General features: G+C 36.0%; 1 protein-coding gene across 7 annotated transcripts in view; it reads left to right on the top strand.

The window, feature by feature from the left end:
- LOC143225088 (uncharacterized) overlaps positions 1 to 24,247 on the top strand; it is a 135,801-nt gene that overhangs the window by 82,047 nt on the left and 29,507 nt on the right. The window lies entirely within an intron of this gene.

Here is a 24,247-nt window from a genome sequence, read left to right as displayed (position 1 = left end):
CATCAACCACAACTCACACTACATCACTCTATCAACCTTTAGTATATATACACACAACCACAACTCACACTACATCACTCTATCAACCTTTAGTATATACACACAAACCACAACTCACACTACATCACTCTATCAACCTTTAGTATATACACACACAACCACAACTCACACTACATCACTCTATCAACCTTTAGTATATACACACAACCACAACTCACACTACATCACTCTATCAACCTTTAGTATATACACACAACCACAACTCACACTACATCACTCTATCAACCTTTAGTATATACACACAACCACAACTCACACTACATCACTCTATCAACCTTTAGTATATATACACACAACAACCACAACTCACACTACATCACTCTATCAACCTTTAGTATATACACACACAACCACAACTCACACTACATCACTCTATCAACCTTTAGTATATACACACAACCACAACTCACACTACATCACTCTATCAACCTTTAGTATATATACACACAACTACAACTCACACTACATCACTCTATCAACCTTTAGTATATATACACACAACCACAACTCACACTACATCACTCTATCAACCTTTAGTATATATACACACAACCACAACTCACACTACATCACTCTATCAACCTTTAGTATATATACACACAACCACAACTCACACTACATCACTCTATCAACCTTTAGTATATATACACACAACTACAACTCACACTACATCACTCTATCAACCTTTAGTATATACACACAACAACCTACAACTCACACTACATCACTCTATCAACCTTTAGTATATACACACAAACTACAACTCACACTACATCACTCTATCAACCTTTAGTATATACACACAACCACAACTCACACTACATCACTCTATCAACCTTTAGTATATATACACACAACCACAACTCACACTACATCACTCTATCAACCTTTAGTATATACACACAAACCACAACTCACACTACATCACTCTATCAACCTTTAGTATATACACACAACCACAACTCACACTACATCACTCTATCAACCTTTAGTATATACACACAACCACAACTCACACTACATCACTCTATCAACCTTTAGTATATACACACAACAACACAACTCACACTACATCACTCTATCAACCTTTAGTATATACACACAACCACAACTCACACTACATCACTCTATCAACCTTTAGTATATACACACAAACCACAACTCACACTACATCACTCTATCAACCTTTAGTATATACACACAACCACAACTCACACTACATCACTCTATCAACCTTTAGTATATACACACAACCACAACTCACACTACATCACTCTATCAACCTTTAGTATATATATACACACAACTCACAACTCACACTACATCACTCTATCAACCTTTAGTATATACACACAACCACAACTCACACTACATCACTCTATCAACCTTTAGTATATACACACAAACCACAACTCACACTACATCACTCTATCAACCTTTAGTATATACACACAACTACAACTCACACTACATCACTCTATCAACCTTTAGTATATACACACAAACCACAACTCACACTACATCACTCTATCAACCTTTTTAGTATATACACACAACTACAACTCACACTACATCACTCTATCAACCTTTAGTATATACACACAACCACAACTCACACTACATCACTCTATCAACCTTTAGTATATACACACAAACTACAACTCACACTACATCACTCTATCAACCTTTAGTATATACACACAACAACTCACACTACATCACTCTATCAACCTTTAGTATATACACACAACTACAACTCACACTACATCACTCTATCAACCTTTAGTATATACACACAACTACAACTCACACTACATCACTCTATCAACCTTTAGTATATACACACAACCACAACTCACACTACATCACTCTATCAACCTTTAGTATATACACACAAACTACAACTCACACTACATCACTCTATCAACCTTTAGTATATATACACACAACTCACAACTCACACTACATCACTCTATCAACCTTTAGTATATACACACAACCTACAACTCACACTACATCACTCTATCAACCTTTAGTATATACACACAACCACAACTCACACTACATCACTCTATCAACCTTTAGTATATATACACACAACCACAACTCACACTACATCACTCTATCAACCTTTAGTATATACACACAAACCACAACTCACACTACATCACTCTATCAACCTTTAGTATATACACACAACCACAACTCACACTACATCACTCTATCAACCTTTAGTATATATACACACAACCACAACTCACACTACATCACTCTATCAACCTTTAGTATATACACACAAACTACAACTCACACTACATCACTCTATCAACCTTTAGTATATACACACAACCACAACTCACACTACATCACTCTATCAACCTTTAGTATATACACACAAACCACAACTCACACTACATCACTCTATCAACCTTTAGTATATACACACAACCACAACTCACACTACATCACTCTATCAACCTTTAGTATATATACACACACAACCACAACTCACACTACATCACTCTATCAACCTTTAGTATATACACACAAACCACAACTCACACTACATCACTCTATCAACCTTTAGTATATACACACAAACCACAACTCACACTACATCACTCTATCAACCTTTAGTATATATACACACAACCACAACTCACACTACATCACTCTATCAACCTTTAGTATATACACACAAACCACAACTCACACTACATCACTCTATCAACCTTTAGTATATACACACAAACACAACTCACACTACATCACTCTATCAACCTTTAGTATATATACACAACACAACTCACAACTCATCAACTACATCACACACATCAACCTTTAGTATAGTATATACACACAACCACAACTCACACTACATCACTCTATCAACCTTTAGTATATACACACAACCACAACTCACACTACATCACTCTATCAACCTTTAGTATATACACACAACCACAACTCACACTACATCACTCTATCAACCTTTAGTATATACACACAAACCACAACTCACACTACATCACTCTATCAACCTTTAGTATATACACACAACTACAACTCACACTACATCACTCTATCAACCTTTAGTATATACACACAACCACAACTCACACTACATCACTCTATCAACCTTTAGTATATACACACAACCAACTCAACTCACACTACATCACTCTATCAACCTTTAGTATATATACACACAACCACAACTCACACTACATCACTCTATCAACCTTTAGTATATACACACAACCACAACTCACACTACATCACTCTATCAACCTTTAGTATATACACACAACCACAACTCACACTACATCACTCTATCAACCTTTAGTATATACACACAACCACAACTCACACTACATCACTCTATCAACCTTTAGTATATACACACAACCACAACTCACACTACATCACTCTATCAACCTTTAGTATATACACACAAACCACAACTCACACTACATCACAACCTCTATCAACCTTTTTAGTATATACACACAAACCACAACTCACACTACATCACTCTATCAACCTTTAGTATATACACACAAACCACAACTCACACTACATCACTCTATCAACCTTTAGTATATACACACAAACCACAACTCACACTACATCACTCTATCAACCTTTAGTATATACACACAAACCACAACTCACACTACATCACTCTATCAACCTTTAGTATATACACACAAACCACAACTCACACTACATCACTCTATCAACCTTTAGTATATACACACAAACTACAACTCACACTACATCACTCTATCAACCTTTAGTATATACACACAAACCACAACTCACACTACATCACTCTATCAACCTTTAGTATATACACACACACAACTCACACTACATCACTCTATCAACCTTTAGTATATACACACAACTACATCACTCTATCAACCTATCAACCTTTAGTATATACACACAACCACAACTCACACTACATCACTCTATCAACCTTTAGTATATACACACAACCACAACTCACACTACATCACTCTATCAACCTTTAGTATATACACACAACCACAACTCACACTACATCACTCTATCAACCTTTAGTATATACACACAAACCACAACTCACACTACATCACTCTATCAACCTTTAGTATATACACACAACACAACTCACACTACATCACTCTATCAACCTTTAGTATATACACACAACTACAACTACACTACATCACTCTATCAACCTTTAGTATATATACACAAACTACAACTCACACTACATCACTCTATCAACCTTTAGTATATACACACAACCACAACTCACACTACATCACTCTATCAACCTTTAGTATATACACACAACCACAACTCACACTACATCACTCTATCAACCTTTAGTATATACACACAACCACAACTCACACTACATCACTCTATCAACCTTTAGTATATACACACAACCACAACTCACACTACATCACTCCATCAACCTTTAGTATATACACACAACCACAACACACACTACATCACTCTATCAACCTTTAGTATATTCACACTACATCACTCTATCAACCTTTAGTATATACACACAACCACAACTCACACTACATCACTCTATCAACCTTAGTATATATACACACAACTCACACTACATCACTATCAACCTTTAGTATATATACACAACCACAACTCACACTACATCACTCTATCAACCTTTAGTATATACACACAAACCACAACTCACACTACATCACTCTATCAACCTTTAGTATATACACACAACTACAACTCACACTACATCACTCTATCAACCTTTAGTATATACACACAACCACAACTCACACTACATCACTCTATCAACCTTTAGTATATACACACAACCACAACTCACACTACATCACTCTATCAACCTTTAGTATATACACACAACCACAACTCACACTACATCACTCTATCAACCTTTAGTATATACACACAACCACAACTCACACTACATCACTCTATCAACCTTTAGTATATACACACAAACCACAACTCACACTACATCACTCTATCAACCTTTAGTATATATACACACAACCACAACTCACACTACATCACTCTATCAACCTTTAGTATATACACACAACCACAACTCACACTACATCACTCTATCAACCTTTAGTATATACACACAACCACAACTCACACTACATCACTCTATCAACCTTTAGTATATACACACAACCACAACTCACACTACATCACTCTATCAACCTTTAGTATATACACACAACCACAACTCACACTACATCACTCTATCAACCTTTAGTATATATACACAAACCACAACTCACACTACATCACTCTATCAACCTTTAGTATATACACACAAACCACAACTCACACTACATCACTCTATCAACCTTTAGTATATACACACAACCACAACTCACACTACATCACTCTATCAACCTTTAGTATATACACACAACTACAACTCACACTACATCACTCTATCAACTCACAGTATATACACACATCAACAACTCACACTATATCACACTATCAACTACAGTACATACTATCAACACACACACCACAACTCACACTACATCACTCTATCAACCTTTAGTATATACACACAACCACAACTCACACTACATCACTCTATCAACCTTTAGTATATACACACAACAACCACAACTCACACTACATCACTCTATCAACCTTTAGTATATACACACAACCACAACTCACACTACATCACTCTATCAACCTTTAGTATATACACACAACCACAACTCACACTACATCACTCTATCAACCTTTAGTATATACACACAACTACAACTCACACTACAACACTCTATCAACCTTTAATATATACACACACAACCACAACTCACACTACATCACTCTATCAACCTTTAGTATATACACACAACCACAACTCACACTACATCACTCTATCAACCTTTAGTATATACACACAACCACAACTCACACTACATCACTCTATCAACCTTTAGTATATACACACAAACACAACTCACACTACATCACTCTATCAACCTTTAGTATATACACACAACTCAACACTACAACTCACACTACATCACTCTATCAACCTTTAGTATATACACACACACTACAACTCACACTACATCACTCTATCAACCTTTAGTATATACACACAACCACAACTCACACTACATCACTCTATCAACCTTTAGTATATACACACAACCACAACTCACACTACATCACTCTATCAACCTTTAGTATATACACACAACCACAACTCACACTACATCACTCTATCAACCTTTAGTATATACACACAACTACAACTCACACTACATCACTCTATCAACCTTTAGTATATACACACAAACCACAACTCACACTACATCACTCTATCAACCTTTAGTATATATACACACACAACCACAACTCACACTACATCACTCTATCAACCTTTAGTATATACACACAACCACAACTCACACTACATCACTCTATCAACCTTTAGTATATACACACAACTACAACTCACACTACATCACTCTATCAACCTTTAGTATATACACACAAACCACAACTCACACTACATCACTCAATCAACCTTTAGTATATACACACAACTACAACTCACACTACATCACTCTATCAACCTTTAGTATATACACACAACCACAACTCACACTACATCACTCTATCAACCTTTAGTATATACACACAACCACAACTCACACTACATCACTCTATCAACCTTTAGTATATACACACAACCACAACTCACACTACATCACTCTATCAACCTTTAGTATATACACACAACCACAACTCACACTACATCACTCTATCAACCTTTAGTATATACACACAACCACAACTCACACTACATCACTCTATCAACCTTTAGTATATACACACAACCACAACTCACACTACATCACTCTATCAACCTTTAGTATATACACACAACCACAACTCACACTACATCACTCTATCAACCTTTAGTATATACACACAACCACAACTCACACTACATCACTCTATCAACCTTTAGTATATACACACAACCACAACTCACACTACATCACTCTATCAACCTTTAGTATATACACACAAACCACAACTCACACTACATCACTCTATCAACCTTTAGTATATATACACACAACCACAACTCACACTACATCACTCTATCAACCTTTAGTATATACACACAACTCACACTACATCACTCTATCAACCTTTAGTATATACACACAACCACAACTCACACTACATCACTCTATCAACCTTTAGTATATATACACACAACCACAACTCACACTACATCACTCTATCAACCTTTAGTATATATACACACAACCACAACTCACACTACATCACTCTATCAACTCACACTACAACTCACACTACTATCAACCTTTAGTATATACACACAACCACAACTCACACTACATCACTCTATCAACCTTTAGTATATATACACACAACCACAACTCACACTACATCACTCTATCAACCTTTAGTATATACACACAACCACAACTCACACTACATCACTCTATCAACCTTTAGTATATACACACAACCACAACTCACACTACATCACTCTATCAACCTTTAGTATATACACACAACCACAACTCACACTACATCACTCTATCAACCTTTAGTATATACACACAACCACAACTCACACTACATCACTCTATCAACCTTTAGTATATACACACAACCACAACTCACACTACATCACTCTATCAACCTTTAGTATATACACACAAACTCACACTACAACTCACACTACATCACTCTATCAACCTTTAGTATATACACACAACCACAACTCACACTACATCACTCTATCAACCTTTAGTATATACACACAACCACAACTCACACTACATCACTCTATCAACCTTTAGTATATATACACACAACCACAACTCACACTACATCACTCTATCAACCTTTAGTATATACACACAACCACAACTCACACTACATCACTCTATCAACCTTTAGTATATACACACAACTACAACTCACACTACATCACTCTATCAACCTTTAGTATATACACACAACCACAACTCACACTACATCACTCTATCAACCTTTAGTATATACACACAACCACAACTCACACTACATCACTCTATCAACCTTTAGTATATATACACAAACCACAACTCACACTACATCACTCTATCAACCTTTAGTATATACACACAACCACAACTCACACTACATCACTCTATCAACCTTTAGTATATACACACAACCACAACTCACACTACATCACTCTATCAACCTTTAGTATATACACACAACCACAACTCACACTACATCACTCTATCAACCTTTAGTATATACACACAACTACAACTCACACTACATCACTCTATCAACCTTTAGTATATACACACAACCACAACTCACACTACATCACTCTATCAACCTTTAGTATATACACACAACCACAACTCACACTACATCACTCTATCAACCTTTAGTATATACACACAACCACAACTCACACTACATCACTCTATCAACCTTTAGTATATACACACAACCACAACTCACACTACATCACTCTATCAACCTTTAGTATATACACACAACCACAACTCACACTACATCACTCTATCAACCTTTAGTATATACACACAAACCACAACTCACACTACATCACTCTATCAACCTTTAGTATATACACACAACCACAACTCACACTACATCACTCTATCAACCTTTAGTATATACACACAAACCACAACTCACACTACATCACTCTATCAACCTTTAGTATATATACACACAACCACAACTCACACTACATCACTCTATCAACCTTTAGTATATACACACAACCACAACTCACACTACATCACTCTATCAACCTTTAGTATATACACACAAACCACAACTCACACTACATCACTCTATCAACCTTTAGTATATACACACAACCACAACTCACACTACATCACTCTATCAACCTTTAGTATATACACACAACCACAACTCACACTACATCACTCTATCAACCTTTAGTATATATACACACAACCACAACTCACACTACATCACTCTATCAACCTTTAGTATATACACACAACCACAACTCACACTACATCACTCTATCAACCTTTAGTATATACACACAACTACAACTCACACTACATCACTACATCTATCAACCTTTAGTATATACACACAACCACAACTCACACTACATCACTCTATCAACCTTTAGTATATACACACAAACTACAACTCACACTACATCACTCTATCAACCTTTAGTATATACACACAACCACAACTCACACTACATCACTCTATCAACCTTTAGTATATACACACAACCACAACTCACACTACATCACTCTATCAACCTTTAGTATATACACACAACCACAACTCACACTACATCACTCTATCAACCTTTAGTATATACACACAACCACAACTCACACTACATCACTCTATCAACCTTTAGTATATACACACAACCACAACTCACACTACATCACTCTATCAACCTTTAGTATATACACACAACCACAACTCACACTACATCACTCTATCAACCTTTAGTATATACACACAACCACAACTCACACTACATCACTCTATCAACCTTTAGTATATACACACAACTACAACTCACACTACATCACTCTATCAACCTTTAGTATATACACACAACCACAACTCACACTACATCACTCTATCAACCTTTAGTATATACACACAACCACAACTCACACTACACACTATCACACTCTATCAACCTTTAGTAGTATATACACACAACCACAACTCACACTACATCACTCTATCAACCTTTAGTATATACACACAACCACAACTCACACTACATCACTCTATCAACCTTTAGTATATACACACAACCACAACTCACACTACATCACTCTATCAACCTTTAGTATATACACACAACCACAACTCACACTACATCACTCTATCAACCTTTAGTATATACACACAACCACAACTCACACTACATCACTCTATCAACCTTTAGTATATACACACACAACAACACAACTCACACTACATCACTCTATCAACCTTTAGTATATACCCACAACTCACACTACATCACTCTATCAACCTTTAGTATATATACACACAAACCACAACTCACACTACATCACTCTATCAACCTTTAGTATATACACACAACCACAACTCACACTACATCACTCTATCAACCTTTAGTATATACACACAACCACAACTCACACTACATCACTCTATCAACCTTTAGTATATACACACAACTACAACTCACACTACATCACTCTATCAACCTTTAGTATATACACACAACTACAACTCACACTACATCACTCTATCAACCTTTAGTATATACACACAAACCACAACTCACACTACATCACTCTATCAACCTTTAGTATATACACACAACCACAACTCACACTACATCACTCTATCAACCTTTAGTATATACACACAACCACAACTCACACTACATCACTCTATCAACCTTTAGTATATACACACACAACCACAACTCACACTACATCACTCTATCAACCTTTAGTATATACACACAAACCACAACTCACACTACATCACTCTATCAACCTTTAGTATATACACACAACCACAACTCACACTACATCACTCTATCAACCTTTAGTATATACACACAACCACAACTCACACTACATCACTCTATCAACCTTTAGTATATACACACAACCACAACTCACACTACATCACTCTATCAACCTTTAGTATATACACACAAACCACAACTCACACTACATCACTCTATCAACCTTTAGTATATACACACACAACTCTACAACTCACACTACATCATCACTCTATCAACCTTTAGTATATACACACAACCACAACTCACACTACATCACTCTATCAACCTTTAGTATATACACACAACCACAACTCACACTACATCACTCTATCAACCTTTAGTATATACACACAACCACAACTCACACTACATCACTCTATCAACCTTTAGTATATACACACAACCACAACTACACTACATCACTATAACCTTTAGTATATACACACAACCACAACTCACACTACATCACTCTATCAACCTTTAGTATATACACACAAACCACAACTCACACTACATCACTCTATCAACCTTTAGTATATATACACACAACCACAACTCACACTACATCACTCTATCAACCTTTAGTATATACACACACAACACAACTCACACTACATCACTCTATCAACCTTTAGTATATACACACAACCACAACTCACACTACATCACTCTATCAACCTTTAGTATATACACACAACCACAACTCACACTACATCACTCTATCAACCTTTAGTATATACACACAACCACAACTCACACTACATCACTCTATCAACCTTTAGTATATACACACAACCACAACTCACACTACATCACTCTATCAACCTTTAGTATATACACACAACTACAACTCACACTACATCACTCTATCAACCTTTAGTATACACACAACCACAACTCACACTCATCACTCTATCAACCTTTAGTATATACACACAACACATCACTCTATCAACCTTTAGTATATACACACAACCACAACTCACACTACATCACTCTATCAACCTTTAGTATATACACACACAACTACAACTCACACTACATCACTCTATCAACCTTTAGTATATACACACAAACCACAACTCACACTACATCACTCTATCAACCTTTAGTATATACACACCACAACTCACACACAATCAACCTCACACTACATCACTCATCACTCTATCAACCTTTAGTATATACACACAACCACAACTCACACTACATCACTCTATCAACCTTTAGTATATACACACAACCACAACTCACACTACATCACTCTATCAACCTTTAGTATATACACACAACTACAACTCACACTACATCACTCTATCAACCTTTAGTATATACACACAACCACAACTCACACTACATCACTCTATCAACCTTTAGTATATACACACAACCACAACTCACACTACATCACTCTATCAACCTTTAGTATATACACACAACCACAACTCACACTACATCACTCTATCAACCTTTAGTATATACACACAACCACAACTCACACTACATCACTCTATCAACCTTTAGTATATACACACAAACCACAACTCACACTACATCACTCTATCAACCTTTAGTATATACACACAACCACAACTCACACTACATCACTCTATCAACCTTTAGTATATACACACAACCACAACTCACACTACATCACTCTATCAACCTTTAGTATATACACACAAACCACAACTCACACTACATCACTCTATCAACCTTTAGTATATACACACAAACCACAACTCACACTACATCACTCTATCAACCTTTAGTATATACACACAACCACAACTCACACTACATCACTCTATCAACCTTTAGTATATACACACAACCACAACTCACACTACATCACTCTATCAACCTTTAGTATATACACACAACCACAACTCACACTACATCACTCTATCAACCTTTAGTATATATACACACAACCACAACTCACACTACATCACTCTATCAACCTTTAGTATATACACACACAAACACAACTCACACTACATCACTCTATCAACCTTTAGTATATACACACAACCACAACTCACACTACATCACTCTATCAACCTTTAGTATATACACACAACCACAACTCACACTACATCACTCTATCAACCTTTAGTATATACACACAACCACAACTCACACTACATCACTCTATCAACCTTTAGTATATACACACAACCACAACTCACACTACATCACTCTATCAACCTTTAGTATATACACACAAACACAACTCACACTACATCACTCTATCAACCTTTAGTATATACACACAACCACAACTCACACTACATCACTCTATCAACCTTTAGTATATACACACAACCACAACTCACACTACATCACTCTATCAACCTTTAGTATATACACACAACCACAACTCACACTACATCACTCTATCAACCTTTAGTATATATACACAACCACAACTCACACTACATCACTCTATCAACCTTTAGTATATACACACAACCACAACTCACACTACATCACTCTATCAACCTTTAGTATATACACACAACCACAACTCACACTACATCACTCTATCAACCTTTAGTATATACACACAACTACAACTCACACTACATCACTCTATCAACCTTTAGTATATACACACAACCACAACTCACACTACATCACTCTATCAACCTTTAGTATATACACACAACTACAACTCACACTACATCACTCTATCAACCTTTAGTATATACACACAACCACAACTCACACTACATCACTCTATCAACCTTTAGTATATACACACAACCACAACTCACACTACATCACTCTATCAACCTTTAGTATATACACACTACTCTACAACCTTTAGTATATACACTACATCACTCTTCAACCTTTAGTATATACACACAAACCACAACTCACACTACATCACTCTATCAACCTTTAGTATATACACACAACCACAACTCACACTACATCACTCTATCAACCTTTAGTATATACACACAACCACAACTCACACTACATCACTCTATCAACCTTTAGTATATACACACAACCACAACTCACACTACATCACTCTATCAACCTTTAGTATATACACACAATCACTCTATCAACCTTTAGTATATACACACTACATCACTCTATCAACCTTTAGTATATACACACAACCACAACTCACACTACATCACTCTATCAACCTTTAGTATATACACACAACCACAACTCACACTACATCACTCTATCAACCTTTAGTATATACACACAACCACAACTCACACTACATCACTCTATCAACCTTTAGTATATATATACACACAACCACAACTCACACTACATCACTCTATCAACCTTTAGTATATTCACACTACATCACTCTATCAACCTTTAGTATATACACACAACCACAACTCACACTACATCACTCTATCAACCTTTAGTATATACACACAAACCACAACTCACACTACATCACTCTATCAACCTTTAGTATATTCACACTACATCACTCTATCAACCTTTAGTATATACACACAACCACAACTCACACTACATCACTCTATCAACCTTTAGTATATACACACAACCACAACTCACACTACATCACTCTATCAACCTTTAGTATATACACACAACTCACACTATCAACCTTTAGTATATACAACTCACACACTCTATCAACCTTTAGTATATACCACACACTCACACTACATCACTCTATCAACCTTTAGTATATACACACAACCACAACTCACACTACATCACTCTATCAACCTTTAGTATATACACACAACCACAACTCACACTACATCACTCTATCAACCTTTAGTATATACACACACAACACAACACACACTACATCACTCTATCAACCTTTAGTATATACACACAACCACAACTCACACTACATCACTCTATCAACCTTTAGTATATACACAAACTACAACTCACACTACATCACTCTATCAACCTTTAGTATATACACACAAACCACAACTCACACTACATCACTCTATCAACCTTTAGTATATATACACACAACCACAACTCACACTACATCACTCTATCAACCTTTAGTATATACACACAACCACAACTCACACTACATCACTCTATCAACCTTTAGTATATACACACAACCACAACTCACACTACATCACTCTATCAACCTTTAGTATATACACACAAACCACAACTCACACTACATCACTCTATCAACCTTTAGTATATACACACAACCACAACTCACACTACATCACTCTATCAACCTTTAGTATATACACACAACCACAACTCACACTACATCACTCTATCAACCTTTAGTATATACACACAAACCACAACTCACACTACATCACTCTATCAACCTTTAGTATATACACACAACCACAACTCACACTACATCACTCTATCAACCTTTAGTATATACACACAAACCACAACTCACACTACATCACTCTATCAACCTTTAGTATATACACACAAACCACAACTCACACTACATCACTCTATCAACCTTTAGTATATACACACAACCACAACTCACACTACATCACTCTATCAACCTTTAGTATATACACACAACCACAACTCACACTACATCACTCTATCAACCTTTAGTATATACACACAACCACAACTCACACTACATCACTCTATCAACCTTTAGTATATACACACAACTACAACTCACACTACAACATCTATCAACCTTTAGTATATACACACAACCACAACTCACACTACATCACTCTATCAACCTTTAGTATATACACACAACCACAACTCACACTACATCACTCTATCAACCTTTAGTATATACACACAACCACAACTCACACTACATCACTCTATCAACCTTTAGTATATACACACAACCTACAACTCACACTACATCACTCTATCAACCTTTAGTATATACACACAACCACAACTCACACTACATCACTCTATCAACCTTATCAACCTTTAGTATATACACACAACTACAACTCACACCATCACTCTATCAACCTTTAGTATATACACACAACCACAACTCACACTACATCACTCTATCAACCTTTAGTATATACACACAACCACAACTCACACTACATCACTCTATCAACCTTTAGTATATAAACACAACCACAACTCACACTACATCACTCTATCAACCTTTAGTATATACACACAACTCACACTATCACTTATCAACCTTTAGTACACACAAACTACAACTCACACTACATCACTCTATCAACCTTTAGTATATACACACAACCACAACTCACACAACATCACTGAATCAACCTTTAGTATATACACCCAACTACAACTCACACTACAACACTCTATCATCCTTTAATATATATACCCACAACCACAACTCACACTACATCACTCTATCAACCTTTAGTATATACACACACAACCACAACTCACACTACATCACTCTATCAACCTTTAGTATATACACACAACTACAACTCACACTACATCACTCTATCAACCTTTAGTATATACACACAACCACAACTCACACTACATCACTCTATCAACCTTTAGTATATACACACAACCACAACTCACACTACATCACTCTATCAACCTTTAGTATATACACACAACCACAACTCACACTACATCACTCTATCAACCTTTAGTATATACACACAACCACAACTCACACTACATCACTCTATCAACCTTTAGTATATACACACAAACCACAACTCACACTACATCACTCTATCAACCTTTAGTATATACACACAAACCACAACTCACACTACATCACTCTATCAACCTTTAGTATATACACACAAACCACAACTCACACTACATCACTCTATCAACCTTTAGTATATACACACAACCACAACTCACACTACATCACTCTATCAACCTTTAGTATATACACACAACCACAACTCACACTACATCACTCTATCAACCTTTAGTATATACACACAACCACAACTCACACTACATCACTCTATCAACCTTTAGTATATACACACAACCACAACTCACACTACATCACTCTATCAACCTTTAGTATATACACACAACCACAACTCACACTACATCACTCTATCAACCTTTAGTATATACACACAACCACAACTCACACTACATCACTCTATCAACCTTTAGTATATACACACAACCACAACTCACACTACATCACTCTATCAACCTTTAGTATATACACACAACCACAACTCACACTACATCACTACATCAACCTTTAGTATATACACACAACCACAACTCACACTACATCACTCTATCAACCTTAGTATATATACACAACCACAACTCACACTACATCACTCTATCAACCTTTAGTATATACACACAACCACAACTCACACTACATCACTCTATCAACCTTTAGTATATACACACAACCACAACTCACACTACATCACTTTAGTATCAACCTTTGTATATACACACAACCACAACTCACACTACATCACTCTATCAACCTTTAGTATATACACACAACCACAACTCACACTACATCACTCTATCAACCTTTAGTATATACACACAACCACAACTCACACTACATCACTCTATCAACCTTTAGTATATACACACACAACCACAACTCACACTACATCACTCTATCAACCTTTAGTATATACACACACCACAACTCACACTACATCACTCTATCAACCTTAGTATATACACACAACCACAACTCACACTACATCACTCTATCAACCTTTAGTATATACACACAAACCACAACTCACACTACATCACTCTATCAACCTTTAGTATATACACACAACCACAACTCACACTACATCACTCTATCAACCTTTAGTATATACACACAACCACAACTCACACTACATCACTCTATCAACCTTTAGTATATACACACAACACAACTCACACTATCACTCTATCAACTTTAGTATATACACACAACCACAACTCACACTACATCACTCTATCAACCTTTAGTATATATACACACAACCACAACTCACACTACATCACTCTATCAACCTTTAGTATATACACACAACCTACAACTCACACTACATCACTCTATCAACCTTTATATATACACACAACCACAACTCACACTACATCACTCTATCAACCTTTAGTATATACACACACAACCACAACTCACACTACATCACTCTATCAACCTTTAGTATATACACACAACCACAACTCACACAACATCACTGAATCAACCTTTAGTATATACACCCAACTACAACTCACACTACAACACTCTATCATCCTTTAATATATATACACACAACCACAACTCACACTACATCACTCTATCAACCTTTAGTATATATACACACAACCACAACTCACACTACATCACTCTATCAACCTTTAGTATATACACACAACTACAACCACAACTCACACTACATCACTCTATCAACCTTTAGTATATACACACACAACTATACAACTCACACTACATCACTCTATCAACCTTTAGTATATACACACAAACCACAACTCACACTACATCACTCTATCAACCTTTAGTATATACACACAACCACAACTCACACTACATCACTCTATCAACCTTTAGTATATATACACACAACTACAACTCACACTACATCACTCTATCAACCTTTAGTATATACACACAACCACAACTCACACTACATCACTCTATCAACCTTTAGTATATACACACAACCACAACTCACACTACATCACTCTATCAACCTTTAGTATATACACACAACCACAACTCACACTACATCACTCTATCAACCTTTAGTATATATACACACAACCACAACTCACACTACATCACTCTATCAACCTTTAGTATATACACACAACCACAACTCACACTACATCACTCTATCAACCTTTAGTATATACACACAACCACAACTCACACTACATCACTTCTATCAACCTTTAGTATATACACACACACCACCACAACTCACACTACATCACTCTATCAACCTTTAGTATATACACACTCAACTACACAACTCACACTACATCACTCTATCAACCTTTAGTATATACACACAACCACAACTCACACTACATCACTCTATCAACCTTTAGTATATACACACAACCACAACTCACACTACATCACTCTATCAACCTTTAGTATATACACACAACCACAACTCACACTACATCACTCTATCAACCTTTAGTATATACACACAACCACAACTCACACTACATCACTCTATCAACCTTTAGTATATACACACAACCACAACTCACTACTACTCTATCAACTTTAGTATATAACACACAACTACAACTCACACTACATCACTCTATCAACCTTTAGTATATACACACAACAACAACTCACACTACATCACTCTATCAACCTTTAGTATATACACACAACCACAACTCACACTACATCACTCTATCAACCTTTAGTATATATACACACACCTACAACTCACACTACATCACTCTATCAACCTTTAGTATATACACACAACCACAACTCACACTACATCACTCTATCAACCTTTAGTATATACACACAACCACAACTCACACTACATCACTCTATCAACCTTTAGTATATACACACAACTACAACTCACACTACATCACTCTATCAACCTTTAGTATATACACACAAACTACAACTCACACTACATCACTCTATCAACCTTTAGTATATATACACACAACCACAACTCACACTACATCACTCTATCAACCTTTAGTATATACACACAAACTACAACTCACACTACATCACTCTATCAACCTTTAGTATATACACAACCACACACACACTACATCACTCTATCAACCTTTAGTATATACACACAACCACAACTCACACTACATCACTCTATCAACCTTTAGTATATACACACAACCACAACTCACACTACATCACTCTATCAACCTTTAGTATATACACACAACCACAACTCACACTACATCACTCTATCAACCTTTAGTATATACACACAACCACAACTCACACTACATCACTCTATCAACCTTTAGTATATACACACAAACCACAACTCACACTACATCACTCTATCAACCTTTAGTATATACACACAAACTACAACTCACACTACATCACTCTATCAACCTTTAGTATATACACACAACCACAACTCACACTACATCACTCTATCAACCTTTAGTATATACACACAACCACAACTCACACTACATCACTCTATCAACCTTTAGTATATATACACACAACCACAACTCACACTACATCACTCTATCAACCTTTAGTATATACACACAACCACAACTCACACTACATCACTCTATCAACCTTTAGTATATACACACAACCACAACTCACACTACATCACTCTATCAACCTTTAGTATATACACACAAACCACAACTCACACTACATCACTCTATCAACCTTTAGTATATACACACAACCACAACTCACACTACATCACTCTATCAACCTTTAGTATATACACACAAACCACAACTCACACTACATCACTCTATCAACCTTTAGTATATACACACAACCACAACTCACACTACATCACTCTATCAACCTTTAGTATATACACACAACCACAACTCACACTACATCACTCTATCAACCTTTAGTATATACACACACAACCACAACTCACACTACATCACTCTATCAACCTTTAGTATATACACACAACAACTCACAACTCACACTACATCACTCTATCAACCTTTAGTATATACACACAACCACAACTCACACTACATCACTCTATCAACCTTTAGTATATACACACAACAAACTCACACTACATCACTCTACTTTAGTATCACACAACTACAACTCACACTACATCACTCTATCAACTTTAGTATATACACACAACCTACAACTCACACTATCACTCAACCTTTAGTATATACACACAACCACAACTCACACTACATCACTCTATCAACCTTTAGTATATACACACAACCACAACTCACACTACATCACTCTATCAACCTTTAGTATATATACACACAACCACAACTCACACTACATCACTCTATCAACCTTTAGTATATATACACACAACCACAACTCACACTACATCACTCTATCAACCTTTAGTATATACACACAACCACAACTCACACTACATCACTCTATCAACCTTTAGTATATACACACAAACCACAACTCACACTACATCACTCTATCAACCTTTAGTATATACACACAACCACAACTCACACTACATCACTCTATCAACCTTTAGTATATACACACAACCACAACTCACACTACATCACTCTATCAACCTTTAGTATATACACACAACCACAACTCACACTACATCACTCTATCAACCTTTAGTATATATACACACAACAACAACTCACACTACATCACTCTATCAACCTTTAGTATATACACACAACCACAACTCACACTACATCACTCTATCAACCTTTAGTATATACACACAACCACAACTCACACTACATCACTCTATCAACCTTTAGTATATACACACAACCACAACTCACACTACATCACTCTTTCAACTATATACACAACACTTTAGTATATACACACAACTACAACTCACACTACATCACTCTATCAACCTTTAGTATATATACACACAAACACAACTCACACTACATCACTCTATCAACCTTTAGTATATATACACACACAACTCACACTACATCACTCTATCAACCTTTCACACTACATCACTCTATCAACCTTTAGTATATACACACACCACAACTCACACTACATCACTCTATCAACCTTTAGTATATACACACAAACTACAACTCACACTACATCACTCTATCAACCTTTAGTATATACACACAAAACCACAACTCACACTACATCACTCTATCAACCTTTAGTATATACACACAACACAACTCACACTACATCACTCTATCAACCTTTAGTATATACACACAACCACAACTCACACTACATCACTCTATCAACCTTTAGTATATACACACAACCACAACTCACTACATCACTCTATCAACCTTTAGTATATATACACACAAACCACAACTCACACTACATCACTCTATCAACCTTTAGTATATACACACAACCACAACTCACACTACATCACTCTATCAACCTTTAGTATATATACACACAACCTTTACAACAACCACAACTCACACTACATCACTTCTATCAACCTTTAGTATATACACACAACCACAACTCACACTACATCACTCTATCAACCTTTAGTATATACACACAACCACAACTCACACTACATCACTCTATCAACCTTTAGTATATATACACAACCACAACTCACACTACATCACTCTATCAACCTTTAGTATATACACACAACCACAACTCACACTACATCACTCACTCTATCAACCTTTAGTATATACACACAACTACAACTCACACTACATCACTCTATCAACCTTTAGTATATACACACAAACCACAACTCACACTACATCACTCTATCAACCTTTAGTATATATACACACAACTACAACTCACACTACATCACTTATCAACCTTTAGTATATACACACAACACACTACAACTCACACTACATCACTCTATCAACCTTTAGTATATACACACAAACTACAACTCACACTCAATCACTCTATCAACCTTTAGTATATATACAACAACCACAACTCACACTACATCACTCTATCAACCTTTAGTATATACACACAACCACAACTCACATCAACCTACATCACACTACATCACTCTATCAACCTTTAGTATATATACACAACCACAACTCACACAACATCACTGAATCAACCTTTAGTATATACACCCAACTACAACTCACACTACAACACTCTATCATCCTTTAATATATATACACACAACCACAACTCACACTACATCACTCTATCAACCTTTAGTATATACACACAACCACAACTCACACTACATCACTCTATCAACCTTTAGTATATACACACACAACTACAACTCACACTACATCACTCTATCAACCTTTAGTATATACACACAACCACAACTCACACTACATCACTCTATCAACCTTTAGTATATACACACAACCACAACTCACACTACATCACTCTATCAACCTTTAGTATATACACACAACCACAACTCACACTACATCACTCTATCAACCTTTAGTATATACACACACACTACTACCACTACAATCATTACACACAACCACAACTCACACTACATCACTTCTATCAACCTTTTAGTATATATACACAACCACAACTCACACTACATCACAACTCACACTACATCACTCTATCAACCTTTAGTATATACACACAACCACAACTCACACTACATCACTCTATCAACCTTTAGTATATATACACACAAACACAACTCACAACATCACTCTATCAACCTTTAGTATATACACCCTACATCACTCTATCAACCTTTAGTATATATACACAACCACAACTCACACTACATCACTCTATCAACCTTTAGTATATACACACAACCACAACTCACACTACATCACTCTATCAACCTTTAGTATATATACACACCACAACTCACACTACATCACTCTATCAACCTTAGTATATACACACAACCAACAACTACAACTCACAAATATCTACACAACCACAACTCACTCTATCAACCTTTAGTATATACACACAACCACAACTCACACTACATCACTTATCAACCTTTAGTATATACACACACAACCACAACTCACACTACATCACTCTATCAACCTTTAGTATATTCACACAACACCTTCACTAGTTTAGTATATACACACACCACAACTCACACTACATCACTCTATCAACCTTTAGTATATACACACAACCACAACTCACACTACATCACTCTATCAACCTTTAGTATATACACACAACCACAACTCACACTATATCAACCTCTCAACATCACTTATCATCACACAACTACAAACTCACACTACAACTTACATCACTCTATCAATTTTATATACACACAACTACAACTCACACTACATCACTCTATCAACCTTTAGTATATACACACAACTACAACTCACACTACATCACTCTATCAACCTTTAGTATATATACACACAACCACAACTCACACTACATCACTCTATCAACCTTTAGTATATATACACACAACCACAACTCACACTACATCACTCTATCAACCTTTAGTATATATACACACACACCACAACTCACACTACATCACTCTATCAACCTTTAGTATATACACACAACCACAACTCACACTACATCACTCTATCAACCTTTAGTATATACACACAACCACAACTCACACTACATCACTTCTATCAACCTTCAGTATATACACACAACCACAACTCACACTACATCACTCTATCAACCTTTAGTATATACACACAACTACAACTCACACTACATCACTCTATCAACCTTTAGTATATACACACAACCACAACTCACACTACATCACTCTATCAACCTTTAGTATATATACACACAACCACAACTCACACTACATCACTCTATCAACCTTTAGTATATACACACAACCACAACTCACACTACATCACTCTATCAACCTTTAGTATATACACACA

The sequence above is a fragment of the Tachypleus tridentatus genome, chromosome 9 (genome assembly GCF_004210375.1).
Source record: "Tachypleus tridentatus isolate NWPU-2018 chromosome 9, ASM421037v1, whole genome shotgun sequence".
NCBI classification, from domain to species: Eukaryota; Metazoa; Arthropoda; class Merostomata; order Xiphosura; family Limulidae; genus Tachypleus; species Tachypleus tridentatus.
Note: the sequence above shows the minus strand (reverse complement) of the source record. Positions and strands in the feature narration are given on the sequence as shown.